Source organism: Bos indicus x Bos taurus, chromosome 19 (genome assembly GCF_003369695.1).
Source record: "Bos indicus x Bos taurus breed Angus x Brahman F1 hybrid chromosome 19, Bos_hybrid_MaternalHap_v2.0, whole genome shotgun sequence".
Classification (NCBI taxonomy): Eukaryota; Metazoa; Chordata; class Mammalia; order Artiodactyla; family Bovidae; genus Bos; species Bos indicus x Bos taurus.
Genome location: NC_040094.1, coordinates 15,126,548 through 15,145,190, shown reverse-complemented (window position 1 = coordinate 15,145,190; position 18,643 = coordinate 15,126,548). Strand labels below are relative to the sequence as shown.

At 46.3% G+C, this 18,643-nt stretch overlaps 1 long non-coding RNA gene across 1 annotated transcript; it reads right to left on the bottom strand.

The window, feature by feature from the left end:
- Positions 1-4,746: 4,746 nt before the first annotated feature.
- Positions 4,747-17,630, bottom strand: LOC113878419. Its single transcript, XR_003506981.1, has 3 exons — positions 15,254-17,630; positions 6,440-6,508; positions 4,747-4,786 (listed from the first exon to the last, which is right to left on the bottom strand). It is a non-coding gene; the product is annotated as an uncharacterized LOC113878419 (long non-coding RNA).
- Between the last annotated feature and the right edge of the window lie 1,013 nt (positions 17,631-18,643).

Genomic DNA, 18,643 nt, shown 5'->3' with positions numbered 1-18,643 from the left:
GCTCAGCTCTCTTTATGGTCCAACTCTCACATCCATACATCTGTTTATGTCGTCTTCAATTTCCTTCATCAGAGTCTTATAGTTTTCAGACTGTTAATTTTTTAAGGGCATAATTTTGCCAAAGAGACCTCAAACCTGTCCCACAACGGTCTGTGAGAAGGATTTCCAAGCCCCCAAATTCACATGATAGAAAGAGGGCTGCTAAAACAGCGCTGAACCCCAAAGGGGCATCCTTCATGATGCACACATCATATGGGCCATGAAGGACAATTCACAGAAGAGACTTTTCCAAAGTGACAAGCAGGAGCCACAGAGGGCAGAGGGCAAAGGGGAGCCTTTCACAGGGCAGAACTGGGGCAGATACATACTTGCTGCCAGGGCAGGACGTCCATGTGATTTCTGCGCAGTATGACATGGGTTATGTAAGGACAGTGACCACTGAGGGTTGTTTCTTGTTCTTTTATTTTCCAAATGAGACTTTTTACTGTGATTACTCTGTTCTCTCTCCATTACAGTTTATGGCGTGTATAACAGTGGTTAAATATAACCACTTAGCCTCACTGGACCACACAGGACCAAAAGAGCTCCACTTGCAAGGTTCTGTTCCAGAGAACCAGACTGGGTGAAACTGTGCCTCATCCCTTTAGGAAAAGAGGTTGCTTGTGTTTATGTAGAGAGTGGGTATTTTTGAAGATATATTTATGGGGATATAGGTGAGTGTGGCTATTGAGTAGTTAAAGGGCATGGACTGCGCTAGATTGATACTGTTTTTGCAACTCAGCATCCACTTACTTTACTTCTGATAAAATAACTCCTTCAAGTGTGGTTTGGTTGGCATCATGATCCTGCCACCCACATCTAGGGATGGGCCTTGATCCTCTTCAGGTGTGTCTTATCCCCTGGCTATGTAAAGAGACAAAACCTGATGCTGGGAAAGACTGAGGTGGAAGGAGAAGTGGGCGACAGGATGAGATGGTTGGATGGCATCACCAACTCAGTGGACTTGACTTTGAGCAAACTCTGGAAGATAGTGAAGGGCAGGGAAGCCTGGCGTGCTGCAGTCCATGGGGTCAAAAAGAGTCAGACACAACTTAGTGACTGAATGACAACAACAACATAAAGAGAGCCAGTGAAATTGGATCCGTGTGCAGAGTTTGGAAAGAGAAGAGCCTCTCACTTCTCCACCTCTCTTCAACAGAAGTTAGTGGACAAAGGACCTCCCTTCCTCTGGATGACATCCTGTTAAGACGTGAGGTTTGTGGTCCCTGCAGGGATGGGAAAGAGCTGGCCCTTGGTGACATTCCTTGAATGTAATCATCACCTGAATCAATCCTATCTCAGCCCTTTTCAGTTGCAGAAGTTGTAATAGCTCCAAGTGGTTTGAGCCAGTTTGAGACAGGTTCTCTGTCCCTTGCAACATAAGAAGTTCTTCCAGGGACACTGTCAGGATTTCGTGCTTCTGTCTTTTTTTTTTTTTAAATTTGGCTGTGTTGAGTCTTAGTTGCAGCATGCAAGGTTTTCGTTGCATCATGTAGGATCTTTCATTGTGGCTCACAGACTCTCTAGTTGCGGCCTGTGGACTTAGTTTCTCCAAGGAATGTGGGATTTTAGTTTCCCGACCAGGGATTGAACCTGCGTCCCCTGCCTTGCAAGGAAGATTCCTAACCACTGGACCACCAGGGAAGTCTGGCTTTTACCTTTTAAAAATAAAACCTGTTGTTTATCAAGAGCTTTGTGGTTTAAAGGTATTTGCATAGACTTACCTCTTGACCTTGTCACCACCCCTGTAGGGCAGGCAGACCTTACAGTATCATCCTCTTTCTTTTTTTTTTTTACTAGATGAGGAAACCGGGATGAGATTCCATTTTGCCCAAAGACATCCAGCCAGAAATTAGAGGAGCTGGAGCTTGGACCCAGGTCTGACTCCAGGAAAAATTCTCCCCTGGAGGGGTGGCTCAGAAACCATTCTAAACACAGCAAGTAAAACAAGTAAGTAAGCTCCCAACCCACCTGATTTCCTTTTCATCAAAAATTCTCCGCAGCAGAGCCTGGATGCCGGTTCTGAGCCCCAGCACACTTGCTTCTGCAGGAGGGGAAATGGCTCCGTTTGAGATATCTCTGGTGCAGTCAAGCGAGAGGTCATTTTCCCTTGTGGTTTCATTGATTTTATGACAAGGGAGTCTGTGATCTTAGTTGGAAATATTTCTGCTTCAAGGAGAGAGACGGGGGGGATCGGTCCTGTCTGTAGGCCAGTGACTCCCAGGGACCTTCTTAATTTAGGGATTCCTCTTCCTCTGCACCCCCCGCCCCACCTCCTCTGTCCATCTTCCTGTACACAGGGCAGGGCTGCGTGGGTGATGTATTTATGAGACTGGAGCTCCAGAGCCCACGTGGAGGAGTAAATTACAAGTGAATGCACCTCCAGGATGGGGCAGCCTCCCTTGCCCTGGCGGCACTTCAAAGCTTCCTGAAAATTCCCCCAAGAACAGTCAGTCTCGGCAGGGCCTCCCTGCAACTCTCTAATGGTTCTGTCGGACACCTGCGCAAGGATTCTCCACGATCTGCAAGCGTCCACCCATCAGTTTCCATGCCGTTTGGGCATTTAGCCACACCCCTTGGCAGAAGGAGGCTCTGAGACACAGCGACACTGAGGCTGTAACCTGCAGATGTCTGTCTGGGATTCCATCTACCCATCCACAAAGGGCCAGGAGTGTGTCTTGTCCGTCTTTGAACTCTCATCTCTAGCACAAATTATGGCACTAGCTGAGACTCAGTATCTTTCTATGGAAAGAGTGCACTATTTTGCTATCCTGGTCTTTGTGCCAAATTTGGTGAAAGTCCGTTTTGAATTTCCAACTCCTTGAGACCACAGAGAACAAAGAATTCAAGATTCTGATACATTGCATAGTGTCCAAACTGGCTCCTCAGTAACTTCCAGACATCAAAATAAACACTTTACTTTAGTGAAACTGCTTACAATTTACAAAGCCCTTTTTCTTATAGCCTGCCATTATTCTCTGCAACAACCCACGAAGCTGGCATAGCAGCGTTCACCCCAGAGATGAGGAAACTGAGACACAAAGCGGTTGGGTAATTTCTCAGCTGGTAAGAGATAAAGTCAGGACTCAGACCCAGGGCTTTTCATTCTGAGCCCAGTGTTCATTCGACTCCATCATAACAAGGGCTGTATTTTTGTCCCTGCCTTCTGAGGGGCCCTGGAGGAGCTCCTGGAGAAGGAGGAAGAGGAAATCAAGATGAGAAGTCTCTGACTTTGCCTGGGGCAATGGAGAAAGAGGATGACGGTTGTCTCCACGCTTTTCCCATTTCCTGAGCACCTAATACACGCCAGCCTCCCTGCCGCATGCATGCCTGCTTCCAGGGGAAGATATCCAGGGAGGCTGATGCTTTAAGCCCCTCCCTTGTGCAGACCCCTCTAATGGTCCTGGGTAACAGGTGCCATCAATTCATTACACAAGACGCTTTGAAGTGCCCTGAGCACCTCTATAAGAGACACATGATATTTTCCACATTTGACAACAACCCCGAAGAAGTGCCTAACATTACAAATAATGAATTGTAAGGCTGAATCAAAGACTGATTTATCTTTCTCTCCTGACTATGGAAAATATTACAAAATCTTTGTCATGTTGAGAAGTCGTCAAAAATGTGCAGTCAAAATGTAGGAAAGATGATAAAGAGGTAATGCTTAGGTAATTGAATTTTTTAATTGTCATTTTTCTAGGTTTTGTGATAGTTCTAGTACTTATCAGCTTTGAAAATGTGGTGGTTTTTTTTTTTTACCATTTCTAATTCTAAATAAATGTTCATTTTACACCTAACATCTAATTGTAACTTTGCCTTCTCTTTTCTTAAAGAGGGCCGTGTCAATTTTATAAGAGCATAGTACCCTGTACAATTTGGATCTGTCCCTCGGGAGGTCATCTCATTTAATTATTATAGTAAGTCAATGAGAGAATTACTATTATCTTCATTTTATAAATGAAGACACTAAGGTTTAGAGAGGAGAAGGCAATGGCACCCCACTCCAGTACTCTTGCCTGGAAAATCCCATGGACAGAGGAGCCTGGTAGGCCGCAGTCCATGGGGTCACGAGGAGTCAGACACAACTGAGCGACTTCACTTTCACTTTTCACTTTCATGCATTGGAGAAGGAAATGGCAACCCACTCCAGTGCTCTTGCCTGGAGAATCCCAGGGACGGCGGAGCCCGGTGGGCTGCCGTCTGTGGGGTCGCACAGAGTCGGACACGACTGAAGCGACTTAGTAGTAGTAGTAGTAGTAGTAAGGTTTAGAGATGATCATTTTGCCCCAAATCCCACAAACTGAAAAGAAGCAAGGCCTTGGATCAACCTCAAATGTGACTTGAAATCTGTGCTTTTCCTTCTTTGTAATTACCAAAACTAACTTTCTGGGAATTCATCCATGGTCCTTTAATGTTTAGGGAAATAGTGATTTTTAACTATGTACACAAATCCTTTGATATTCTTTGCTCCCTATTTCACCCTCCCCTTGAGTGAGGCTGGACTTGATGGCTTTCTTCTAGCAAATGAATGTGGAAGAAATGATGGTGCATGGTTGGGTCTTTTTAAAAATTTTTATTTATTTATTTTTGACTGCTCTGGGTCTTCGTTGTTATGTGAGCTTTCCTCCAGTTTCTGTGAGCAGGGGCTACTCTCTAGTTGCGATCTGCAGGCTTCTCATTTCGGTGGCTTCTCTTGTTGCAGAGCCTGGAGCACACGAGCTTCAGCAGTTGCAGTTCTTGGGCTCTAGAACACAGAATCAATAATTGCAGGGCACGTGTTTAGCTGCTCCACAGCATGTGGGATCTTCCCGGATCAGGGACTGAACCCATGTCTCTTGCATTGGCAGGTGGATTCTTTACCACTGAGGCACCAGGCAAGCCCATGATTGGGTCTTAAAAGGCACTGTGGGGACTTCCCTGGTGGTCCAGTGGTTCAGAATCTGCCTTGCAATGCAGGGGGTGCGGGTTTTGACACCTGGTCGGTGAATTAAGATCCTACAAGCCACGGGGCAACTAAACCTGCATGCCGCAACTAAGACCCATCAAAGCCAAATAAGTAAATATTTTTTAAAAGGCAGTGGGGTGGGGTGGGGTGTGGGCGTTCCATGGCTTCTCTCTTGCTTTCTGTCTCTTGACTTTGGGGGAAGCTTTCATCTCATGAAGACACCCAGGCAGCCCCATGAAGAGGTGCTATGGTGAGGAACTGAGGCCTCCAGCCAACAGCCGTGTGGTGAGCTGTCTTGAAAGCAGACCCTCCCGCCCCAGTCAAGCCTTCAGATGAAGCAGCCCCACCAACATCTCGACTACAATTTCACAAGAGACCCTGACTCATGGAAGGAGCCCTGTGGCCTCAGGAATCCAACCACGGAGCCAAACACCCACAGTCCGGATGGGTCCTCATTCACCCCCGTGATGTGCAGAAACAAATCTCGCTCTGTAAGCAGTGGACCAATTCTGTCAGGTCTGAGGACGCCAGAGAAACAGCAAGAGACACTTGGTCTGAAGGAAAGAGACGCACACAGAGGCTTGGGGCAGCCACTCCGTGTGTCCTGAGGGGAACCGCCGTGCCTGGGTTCCTCTCGCTTGTGGACAAACCCCAGGGCTCTGCACAGCCAGACAGACTGGACGGTAACTTAGAGATGTGGAAACCGCCCTGCGCTGTGGCCGGGGTTCATCGAGGGATTGAGAGTCTGACCAAAAGCGAGGGACTTGACAGGAAGAATGCCAGGGCGAGGGTCTGCAGCTTTGTCCGGCGGCCCCCATGTGACGTGGTCTTCTGTCTGCATCCCATCTCCTCATCATCGAGGCAGGCAGGCTGTATCCCCCTTTGCAGGGTCTCCAGGGCCAGGCTTACTGATTGTCAGCAGAGTGGAAAGTGCCCCCAGGGGATCAGTTTTGATTTTCCTCCCTGAGGTGAGCCCTTCTGATTTGAAATGAGTAAATTTCCTTGCTCATTAACAACAACAACAAAAAAAAAACTGCAGACACTTCCTTGGGCTGACAAGCCTACCTGGTTTGTCATTGGCATTTACGGATTATCTGGGACATTTAGAGACTTTTTGTTTGCCTGGAACAGAGAGGGTTTCCCAGGATATGAGGCTTTCAGTGTTAAAAATGCATACAATCTGGGAAAATAGGATAGTCACTTATTGGCCTTTAGATAAGTGGGAAGTCAGGTAAATACAGATAGGTTTTTCTTTTTAATAAAAAATTAATGATAATATCTATCACTCACCTTCAGGGGAACATATCTTAACAAGAAATAAAACCCTTGATACTGAATTTCTTCAGGAAAGTCCAGTGCTCTTGCGGGGAAGGACAGAGTTCTGTTTCCTAGACTTGACCTCTTTGCCTTAAAGTTAGTTTCTGTTAGCAGCACTTGCAAACAATAACTCACCTGAAGAACTGGGCTTTTTCTAGAAAGACAAGTAAGGTGAAAGGTAGGTTGTTCTGTGAGTCAACATATCTGCAAGGAAGCAAGCAAATTTAATTTAAATGCTAGCCAAGCTCTCAGAAGGACACCTGATTCTTCACAGGCTTGCATTTATCTTGAATATGATTATCAGGCTACAAAATTCACTGTGCCAGAAAAATAACTGTTTCAAATGAAAACATTTAACTTCATGTCCTTAGGAGTCTCTATTGTATCGTGATGGTTGGAACTTGATCTTCGCCAATACCAGAGTCCTCATCTTTTCTTTGAGGTTGTGTCTAAGCTCGGGGTGGTGTTGGAGTTGAGAGGGTATAAGGTGCGGGAAAGGATGGAGGCAAGGGCCTCCATTACTCAGAGCAAATCCTCCTGAGCCCGTGTGCTGCTCCAGACACTCAGTGCTTCAGAGGCATTCTTTCTCTTTGTCTCAGATCAGTATTGATCTGCACTATTTTAATCCCCATTTTACAGGTGAGGCCCAGAGAAGGGGAGAGACTTATGCAAGGATGACACAGGGAGTGAAAGGCAGAGCTGAGGTATGAAACCCAACAGCCTGATTCTAGAGGCAGCCGTCTAGGGTCCTTCATTTAACGAATGTTGGTGGATTGTTGTTACCTCGGGATGCAGCAATGAGCAAAGCAGACAGAGCCCCCTGCCCTGGAGGTGCCCCCATCCTGGCCTCTATACCCCACCGCCTCTTTTCAGCAGCCACAAGACATCCATTCCTCACTTGGTCCTGGGGCAGTGTTTTCTCTGGTTCCCACTCTAGAAGGCTCTGTGTCCGGTGACCCTCTTATTCCTTCCATCCTTCTCCTAGGAAGACAGACATTCATTCTGCTCTGTGTACCACACTGGCCACAGTGGTCAGCTCTTGCAGAGCTAAGAGCCTATCTCCTTCCAACTGCCCTCAAGCACAGGGCACCCTTGCTTTTGCCACATCAGGGCTCAGGGAGAGGTCTGATCCCCAGGACCCACCGCACTTCTTGCTCAGGTGGGTGCAGGGGCTAGTGCGCGACTTCCCAGAGCATCCATGCTTGCCCCTTTCCTCTTCTCACTCCCCTTCTCAGTGGACAGGAAACTGGCTGTAATTTACCCAGTGTATTCCATGTTCCATGTAACTTGACGGCTACAGATTTTCAGTTTCAAAACCCTAAAGCCTTCTCTGCTCATTGCAGAAAATCCCTTCCTCCAGCTGGACGTGTGTGGCTGATCCCAAGTGGCAGAAGGGTCAGGTAAGGAATAACCACAGTGGCTTCCCTGGTAGCTCAGATGGTAAAGAATCTGCCTGCAATGCAGGAGATGTGGGTTTGACCCCTGGTCAGGAAGATCCCCTGGAGAAGAAAATGGCAACCCACTCCAGTATTCTTGCCTGGGAAATCCCATGGACAGAGGAGCCTCGCGTGCTACAGTCCATGGGGTCAAAAAGAGTTGGACACGACTGAGCAACACTTTCACTTTCAGGGGGAAAAAACCAGCTGTTAGCAGTGCAGGATGACGGCCTATCCTCATCTTGACATCTCAGGCCCTGTAAATAAGCACCATTTGGGACTTCCCTGGAGCTCCAGTGGTTAAGACTTCACCTTCCAATGCTGGGGGTGTGGGTTCCATCCTGGGTCAGGCAGCTAAGATTCCGCATGACTCACAGCCAAAAAACCATCACATAAAACAGAAGCAATATTGCAACTGATTCAATAAAGGCTTTAAAAATGATCCATATCAAAGAAATCTTAAAAAATATTAATGCTCACAATACCTCTTCAGCATACACCCTTCTTTGTGACTCAGTTTACTCACTTGTAAAGTAGGAATAAAAATAATATTCCCCTCATAGTTTGTTGGGAAGATTAAAATGAGTTAAAAGTTTCAAGTGCTCAGAACAATTTCTGGCAAAGGGTGGATTCCATGTGAGCTATCAGCTGCTGTCATTGTGATAATTTCGTGAGATATTTGTCTTTCCCTTTACATATATGCCAGGGTAAAGAACAATATTTTAAAAGTTTATTTCTGTATCCTCAGCACATGCCATGGTCAGGCATGTAGTAGTTATTCAATACATGTTGAATTTTAATTGAATGAGCAAACCCTGTTATGTTTCTGTCTCTTAATGTTAAAAAATCATATTTGATGCAGTAAAGTCGGTAACTTCTCCCCGAAATCCATCCTCTCCCATTCCTTGAAGGAGATGACATTCCTTAGAATGTCAGAGCTGGGAGGTCATGTGTGAAGTGTTAGTCACTCAGTCCTGTCTGACTCTTCGGGCTCCCATGGGCCATAACCCTCCAGGTTCCTCTGTCCATGGGATTCTCTAGGCAAGAGTACTGGAGTGTGTTGGCATACCCTCCTCCAGGGGATCTTCCTGACCCAGGGCTTGAACATGGGTCTCCTGCATTGCAGGCAGATTCTTTACTGTCTGAGCCACCTGTAGCCTAATCTTAACTTACAAAGACAAGTCATGAGCCCCTGGAAGGGGAAGTGAGGTGCCTGTGGTTACCTGGTTACAATGCAGTGAAGGAAGAATCGCCAACCCAGGAGACAGGGGTAGGAGCTTCTCACTTTTTTTGCACAGCTCTTCAATGAGAAAACAAAGCTTATCCTTTCCTTGTACTCATCACTCACTGATGCCACCGCAGGAATACTTCACAAATAGGCTCCGGGGTGGGAAGAGTACAGACCACACGATGCTAAAGAGATCAGGGTTCAGACCCCAGTTCCACCACTCACTGGTTGTGTGCTCTTGGGTAAATGAAGCCCCACTTTCCTTGTTTATAAAATGTGGACAATAAGCCAGAGTCTGCAGGAGTTTTGTGAGGACCAGAGAAAGGAATGTGTGAGTGCTTCTAGCACAGAGTAGACATGCTTGTCTCCTCCTCACCTCCCCTACCACCACCACCTGCTCTGGTAGCAAAGCAGAGAAGTGGAAGACAGGACTCTTTTCCTCCAGGAGATCACAATCTAAGATCATCAAACATCTTTCTGAGAAGGAAGAAGCTTGAGCAGGGATGAGCTGAAGGGCAGAGTCACTGGAGAGGGAACATGAACTGGGGAAGTTTCATGGAAGAGGCAATTCTGGTTTTAAAGGAGAGAAAGCAGACAGATCACCAGTGTGGACAGAGCACGAAGCTTTTCCAAAGGGCTTTGCAGAGAGACAGTCCCTCCCCTGATGAAGTAGCCACCCTCCCTCTCTACCCGTCTCTCCCAGCTTGACCTCTTCACAGCACTTACACTGCTCGCTCACACTTGTCTTTCTATAATTGTATCCCCAAACGAGGGGCTTCCCTGGTGGCTTAGACGGCAGAGAATCTGCCTTCGAGACCTGGGTTCCATCTCTGGATCGGGAAGATCCTCTGGAGGAGGGCAAGGCAACCAGTTCCAGTATTCTTGCCTGGAGAATCCCACGGACAGGGGAACCCGGTGGGCTGCAGTCCATAGGGTTGCACAGTCAGATACGACCGAGCGACTTAGCACAGCACAGCGTCCCCACTGAGAACACGAGAGACTTTCTAGTGCTATAGCTCCCCTTCCTAGAACAGTGTCTGGCGCAGAACAGTTGTCCAAAGAAAACATTCGTGGAACGAATAAGGAGTGATAAGGTACAAAGGTAGAGACTGGGTTATCTTGGCAAGAAAGGGATGGTCGGACTGAGCAGAGGGTCTATGTTTAAAATATTGAGGAATGCAGCAGACGGGGCTAAGGTGCAAAGGCTGAGATTTGATTCTTTTCAGCGACAGAGAGAAAGGCTCGGCCGTGAAGCTGGTGGAGTGGCTTCCCTCTCCAGAAGGCCCACATTCCTGACCTTTGGCCAGTCCCTTTCACTCCCATACCAGCCGGTGAGGCTCGAGAGATAACCTCCAGCCACCCAAGACCCCGGGTGCCTTTAGGTCAGCCCTTTACACGGGGATCATCCGTGGTCACAAGTCATCCTCAACTATGTTTAACTCTGGCGAGTGTTGGTCCAAGGAGAGCGACGCGTTAGAAAAAAACAGACACTCAGAACCCACAAAGGAACATGGTTGAATCACCAAGCATCTTGTTTGTCTTAGAGGTTGAGGTAACCTCTAGGAATCTTACACCCATAAAACTGTCCGCAGTATTGAAAACATGCTGCAGGAAAACTCCCTGGTGGCCAGGAATGTCCCCTCCAACGTGGGATGGCACTAGAAACGTTCTGAAAAACTTGAATGACCGCGGGTTGCCCAGTGTTGCTGCTGTCCAGTAGGGGGCGCCGTTGGTACAAATTGTGTCATTGACACATTGACTCCATTATTCTCAGGACCGCCTGGCTGTGTTTACAGCTTTGCACAGACACTTGGCCCTGGTTTTTAAACACTGAATAGGGGACAGGTGTGCCAGGAGAAGAAAGTGGCTTGTTCCAATACTTTGAAGGAAAATGCTTTCCTGGTTGGCACCTTAATGACCGTAACTGGTTTTCTTCCTACAAAAACTTTTTCACAGCTTTCTAGTCCTCATCATGTCAGATTGGCTTTTCTCCTAAAGATATTATTTTATGTAGCTTATCCCAAGGATCAATGTTTGGTGTCCCTAGAATCCCCGTATTAGAGGAATGTCGAGCTGTTGGTCTGGGGGGAACCCAAGTCCCATCCACCAGCTTGAAGAAAACCTAGACGACATAGGGTCAAGCCCAAGAGATGAACTTACCCCGGCAGCGAGGGTGATTATTTTGGAAAACTGCTCTTGAGTTCTCCTGTAAGCAATACACAGTCATTTGAAGAAAGGAGCTGCACCCTAGAAATCCCAAAGAAGGGGTTGATGAGAGCTTCCGAATGCCGGTTATTGTGTGCATGCTTCCCTGGTGTCTCAGTAAAGAAAGAATTCGCATGCAATGCGGGAGACCAGGTTCCATCCCTGGGTCAGGAAGATCCCCTGGAGAAGATGGCTACCCACTCCAGTATTCTGGCTTGGAGAATTCCATGGACAGAGGAGCCTGGCGGGCTACAGTCCATGGGGTCACAAAGAGTTGGGCAAGACTGAGTGACTAACACTTCACATTTTTTTTAACCCCCTTAGGCACAGGATGGTAGATCTGCATCTCTGGAAGCTTTGAGCTCACAGAATACGGGATGAATAAAGGGTGCCCTCCTGAATGCTAATCCTTCACCCCTTTCTAAGCAACAAACCCCCAAGGCTGGCTCAGCTTCCCCAGATCCTGCTTGGGCCACCTTGGGATGCCCAAGTCAGTATACGGGTCAGGAAAGCGCCAGGACTCTTGGGAACATGCAGATACACTGATCTTTTCTGGAGTCTTGGACCTTCCCTGTCCCCAACAAACCTGCTTCTGGTTCTTCTAGCAAAGGAGGGCAGAGAATCCCCCCAAAGTTCCAGGGCTCCTCATGGCTCAAGGACTCTGAGATCAGACATCCAGTCTGACTCAGTGTCTCAGGACGGCCAGGAAGTCCCTTCTGGCCCCTCAACTCCCTCACACACACACACACCCACACCCACACCCACACCCACACACAACTCCAGCGGATGGAGGTACCAGAGAGAGGCTGGGAAACAAAGGTGGCTTTCACCCAGAACCAGCTGAGAGGGGACGACCGTGGCAGGGTCTGCAGCCCCGAAGCAGGGTGCCGTCCTGTGACTCTGAGCTCAAAAATGTGTGAAATTTCTTTTTGCTGGGTATTCTACATCAAGCGGAACCTGTTCTCAGAGAAACATTCCATTTCACAGACCCTAATGGCTTTCCTCTGTGCCGATGCATTAATGAGGCTCCGGCTCGTTCTAATCAGAAGGAAGCCATGCAGATAATTGCCTGAATTTTTAATTCAGGGTTATGATAGGGGAATCAAAGTCACACTGCAGTTGCTGAGGCTGCCTCTGGTTCCAGGCCATTGACTTTTGCAATTTTCTTTGATTCCCCCTCTCCGTCTCTTTCTCCCCCACCCCCAGCTCTCTGCTTCTCCCTCTCTGGGACTTGGTGGAGACGACAGTTTCAGGTAGGGGCGGGCTTGGAGTAATGGAGCAGCCTTGGGGTCTCTACACAGTCTTTCTTCTTCCTCCTCCTCTTTTAAACCCTCTCTTTCCCCACCCCCACCCCCACACACACCATAAAAGGGTGGATACAGCCTGCACCTGTCACCCCAGGGCTGGTTCTGGGAGAGTGCCCCGCACTGGCCTTCCCACTCAGGGTCTTCATGCCCGTAGGCAGAAACAGGAAATTTGCCCCAGGAGAGGATCTCCCTTGGCAATTGACTTCTCATTTCACCCCAGTTCTTTGGAACAATGGAGAGAAATGGAAAGGCCAAGGGAAAAGAAACCAGGTGACAAGGGCAGCTCAGTGACCTGCTCTGGATGATGCAGGGACCTAGAGCAGGTGGGAAGCTGGAGGCATCTAAGCTTAGGTCTTATCTGAATTAACTCACACCACAATCCCCGCACACTGGAAATTCTAAAGAACTCACAGGTCTCTGAGAGCTTACAGGTGGTAGAAAGAGGTGCAGGCGAACTGGTTAGATTATTTGCCACCCGCCAGCAAGAACCCAGAGGTTGGTACAGAAGGAGGCTCCCTGACATTGGGCAGTCTTCCCACTGTATCCAAGACCTTGGAGTGAAAGAGAATTTGCTAGGGTGAAAGTCAGTCTTTCTGGCTCAACCCCAACCAGGCAAGCTGGGTTTTCCGGGAAAGCGACTGTTCCTGCAAGGAATGTCTTCTTCCAGCATCCTCCAGGGCTGGCTCTACTACAACAGTATCAGCAGATGTTTGCACTGAAAGCCAGTAGTCAGCAGAATGACTCCATCCCTTCCAGATGGGGCTGCTGAATCCCTGGTCACCCAGTCATATGGTCTCTAACAGCAGAATGTATTTCCACATCTCTGGTTCTATACAGGTTCAGGATTCTTACTTTCAAAAATAGGGAAAAGATGTTTGCACCATGACTGAGCATTTTCTACGTACCAAGGCTCCTTTACCATCATTCCATCTAATCACAACAAGTGCCCCATGAAGAAGAGACGACCACCTCTACCTTACAGATCAGGAAAATCAGGTTCACCAGAAAGAAACAGAAATTTTGCCACCTCCTGTATCTCCCCTTCCATTGGAACGTTTCTTCGATGGAATCCAGAAGTTCCTTTATAGTTGTGTTCTCAGGGCTTGGTGATGCAGTCTTCCCAACTGAAGGCTTTCAGAAATTATAAGGAGCAGTTAGCTTTATCATGCTGGTGGAATTTGCCCTCCTTGGGGTTTTGTCTCCTCAATAAAAAATGTCACCTCATGCTTGAGACCCAGGTTTGACCCCTAGTTCAGAAAGATCCCCTGGAGAAGGGAATGGCGACCCATTCCAGTAGTCTTGCCTGGAGAATTCCAAGGATGGAGGAGCCTGGCGGGTTATAGTCCATGGGGATCGCAAAGAGTCAGACCCGACTGAGTAGCTAACCCTTTCACTTTCATGCTTGAAGAGCACCCCTCTCCCTAATGTGCCCAAGCAACCTTCAGGATGCTCTGCTGCCACCTGGACACTAACCCGGAAAGGGGAGAAGACTCAACTCCTTAGCAGCATTCCTTCCATTTAGACCAGTGGACCTCATCTTGGCTCTGTAATATATGAAGATAGCACAGAATATCCTAAGAAATATTTGTGAATCTCTGTTGAACTTTTTATGCAAAATCACTCTCCACTTCTTTTAATAAAAAAAAAAAAAAAAGTCTTGTGCTTTGGAATACATTTATGCAGAATTAGGGTCTCATCTGTTCAGGAATAGTTTGACCCAGGAATCAAAGTGGGGGTCTCCTGCTTTGGATTCTTTACCAACTGAGCTATCAGGGAAGCCCATCATCTATTCAACCAGTCAGCAAACAATGAGCACCTACTATATGCCAGGCTCTGCCAAACGCCGAGGATATTAAGTTAAAAGACTGAGTCCTGCCCTCTAGGAGGTCGCAGTTTATTGGGGTAGATGAATGCGTAAAGACTTACTGCTCAGGGTAAGGGCTGCAGCAGAGGCAAGTACGATATATTATGAATATTGACAGGGATTCTGAAACCAAGTTAACAAGATGATAAGTAAACTCCAACAAAATGGAGAGGAACAGCAAAAACGCTTATTCCTGAACCCAGAGTACAGACCCAGTCAGGGACAAAAGACCCCGGTCTAAACTTGGTTCCTGGAACTTCCCTGGTGGGCCAGTGGATAAGACTCCATGCTCCCAATGCAGGGGGTCAAGGTTCAATCCCTGGTCAGAGAATTAAGATCCCACATGCTGCAGCTAAACCCTTGTGCTGCAGCTGTTGAGCCATGCCATCTAGAGCCCACGTGCCACAACTAGAGAAGCCCGCCTGCCAACAATTGTAGAAGCCTGGGCACTGCAACGAAGATCCAGTGCAGCCAAAAATATAAAAAATAAAATAAACCTGAGTCCCTTCTCAAGAGCCATCTTTCTCTTAGCTCCCGGAGACCCAGACTGCTCCCCAGGTCCTGTGCATTCCAGCTCCAGCCCTGTGAACTTGGAGTTAATGATTAAACTGGGCATCGGTGCCATGGCTTCCTTGGGGTGAGCTGGACTGCTCAGCTCTGGAAACTGCCAAGTTCCTGGCTCTGCTCCAGCCCAGGATAAGCCAGAGACACAGCCAGGCCCCACACCCAGAGGCAGCTCTTTTTCCAAGTCGGCTGGAATCTCAACGATATGCAGTCTTCGAACCTCCTGCTGCACACCTAAGGCACTGTGGTACAGTAGAAAGGGGGTGTTCGAGGAGGTGGGAGTCTTGGGTCCAAATCCTGGTTCTGTTCCTAACCAGATGGGTGACCTTGGGACAGTCTCCTTACCTGTTCTGAAGTTCAGGTTCCTCATCCATAACAAAAGAAGGTTGGACCAGAGCATTCCTTGTTCTCTCACACTTCCATGACTTTGCACCTTTCCCTGGCACACCCTTCCTATCCCTTCTGCTTCTTACTCATCCTCCAGGATGCAGCTGAAGGGTCGCCATCTTCAGGAAGTCTTCCCCAACCTTCTCGCTACAGACTGAAAGGGGGGTGCCCCTCCTTTTACTAGATAGAACTCTGTGTTCCCTTTAGCCCATTGTTATCATTGCTTTTTTTGTCCCACGAGTCTGCAACTGAACAATGCCTAGTGTCTAGCGTATGCGTGTTCAGAAATTTTAAGTTTCATCCAGTTAGAGTCGTCATGATTACTGATACTGATGAAATTATTTCTACCATTTTACTTTGTGTTTTCTTTCGATCGCTTCTTTTTAAGCATTCTACCAATTTGACTGTATCTTCTTTTGTTTGGTTTGGAAGTTTTCCACTTTATTTCCATTCTTCTTGTAGGAACCCTTAAAATTTTAACGTAAATACTTACTTTAATGACTATAAAGTTAACCAGTATCTCTAACTTCTTATCCCCAAAAAGGAAGACTTTAGAACATTTTAACTGTTCTTCCTAAATTCCTATTGTGTCTTAGTATTTTAGCTTTATTTTATTTTTAAACCTCTAAAATTACTTTAAAAATTTTGTATGATGATTATTTAGATATAGCAATGGGCTTATGTATATATTTTATTTTTGCTCATATTGCTTCTTGCAAGGCACCTCCTTCTGTCTGGGCTTAATTCACTTCTTGAAGCACATCCTTCAGTAGTCCCTCCAGTAAGAGTTTATGATGATAAACTCTGTCTTCGTTTGAAAATGTCATTATTTTGCCATCTCTCTTGAATAATAGTTCAGCTGGGTATAAATTTATACACCAATGATTGTTCTTCCTTTGCACTTTGAAGATTATTTCCACCGTGTTCTGAAACATTTGGTGGCTAATAAGAGGTCTTGTTTCAGTCTGACATTGCTGTATAAGAAACGTGTTTGTATTCATACTTTTTCACACTTTTAATATTTAACAAACATAGCTTTTAACATTTTTGTGTTTTGTTTTGCTCTATGTTCCTTCTGCAGCTTCATTATGCTCATGTGTCTACGTGTGTAGCTGTTTTTATTTATCTTGCATGTGACTCAATATACTCCTTTAATCCAAGAACTCATTTATCTTTTTTCCAAATTTCAAAGCCAGGATCCCTTTAAACATTCCCATTTCTAAATTTTCTTTAGACTCTCTTTTAGAATCTCTATTAAAACCATGTTGGACTTTCTCATTCTATATTTCATGTCTCTTAATCCCCTTCCACAACATATTTTTCTTCACTTAACTATGTTTCATTTTGGGCGATTTCCTTAGTTCCACATTTCATATCACTAATTTTCTCTTCATTTGCAGCTTTTCTATCATCTAACCAGTTTATTAAGTTTTTGGTTTCAATGACCTATATTTTTCATTTTTAAAAAGTCCACTTTTTCAGACATCCTTATTCTAAATACTAAAAACTGTGTCCCTTTCTTAACCTTTTATCTCTTTAAATATTTTAAACACACACATTTTATAGTCTTTCCAGAATGTTCTATTATTGATAGCTTTGTATTATAGATACAAATGCTCCCATTTATTATCTCTGTTAACTCACCCTCATGGTGCTTTGGTTCCTAATGTAGTTTGTAAGTTTTCATCCTGGTCTCATCTTCAGCAGTGATTATCTTTCGTGCCATTTCACATATGACTTTTCTAGGACCTTAGCGATTTTGCTGGTTCAGATTGGTTCTTATGCTGTACCACCTGGATATTATAAATTCAAACTCCACACTGACATATGACAGTGGCTTGGGTTTACAATTTCTCAAGAGCATCTATTCTTCCATCCAGAGTCCGGGTGGATGTTAAGACTCCTGGTAAATTCCCTAAGTTGGTGAGCAACTCTCCAGTTCCCATTCGTATGCAGAGGAACCCGGAGAATTCTCCCCACTTCCCCACCTCTCCTTATCCTCAGTTTCTCTGAGGTGCCTTCGCTTAGTACTGAAACTAAGCCTCCCTAGCCTGCCTCTGGATCTGAGACCCCTGTCAGCCATCAGGGTCCCAGTGCCTGCTTACTATGCTAACTTTGAACCCTTCTCTTTCGTTATTTCTTACAAGCTCGAAAATGTATTTTAGGGGAAAGTTTTGTTCTACTCAATCCAGATTTTCTATGAATCTGTAGACAAACAAGCCCACGTCAGTCAATCTCATTAACCAGACATTTCCAGAAATCTCATTCTGATGAATGATATGCAAGATTCCTCCAGCTCTGAAGTCTATACTTTTTTAAAAAAATATTTTTTTATTGGGAGATAATTGCTTTACCATATTGTGCTGGTTTCTGCCATACATCAACACGAATCAGCCACAGGTATACATATGTCCCCTCCCTCTTGAACCTCCCTCCCGTCTCCCACCCCATCCCACCCCGCTAGGTTGTCACAGAGCCCTGGGTTGAGCTCCCTGTGTCACACAGCACATTCCCACTGGCTATCTCGTTCACATGTGATAATGTATATGTTTCCATGTTACTCTCTCAATTCGTCACACCCTCTTCTTCCCCTACTGGGTCCGCGAGTCTGTTCTCTATGTCTGTATGTCCACTGTTTCCCTGCAAATAGGTTCATCAGCACCATCCTTCTAGATTCCATATGCATGAGTTATTTACGTGTACTCAAAGGAGAAGCCTGACATCAGAAACAGAAATCCAAGAACCTTGTCCATCTTTCCTGCTTCTGCTGCTGCCAAGTTGCTTCAGTCGTGTCCGACTCTGTGCGACCCCATAGAGGGCAGCCCACCAGGCTCCCCTGTCCCTGGGATTCTCCAGGCAAGAACACTAGAGTGGGTTGCCATTTCCTTCTCCAATGCATGAAAGTGAAAAGTGAAAATGAAGTCACTCAGTCGTGTCCGACTCTTCGCGACCCCATGGACTGCAGCCTACCAGGCTCCTCCATCCATGGGATTTTCCAGGCAAGAGTACTGGAGTGGGGTGCCATTGCCTTCTCTGCCACCTTTCCTAGATATATAGAAATAAGACATAGGGTTCAGTGACTCTAGTGGACATGTCTTGGCACATGAACCAAGGTTCTCTCCTAGTTACATTTGGTGACGATAGTCAGAAAATATACTTTTTTGTGTTATTTAAAATGGAAGCAATTCTATTGACCCAACTTATGGAATATTAGAAGACCCAAAGAATTGTTCTAAAGAGCTTTCTGTGTATTGTGATTTATTCCCAACAATGCTAGCAGTCCAATGTCAAGGCACATTACTGATGAGCTCTTCTTCATGGGTGTTAGAAATGTGCAAGGCTTAGGTG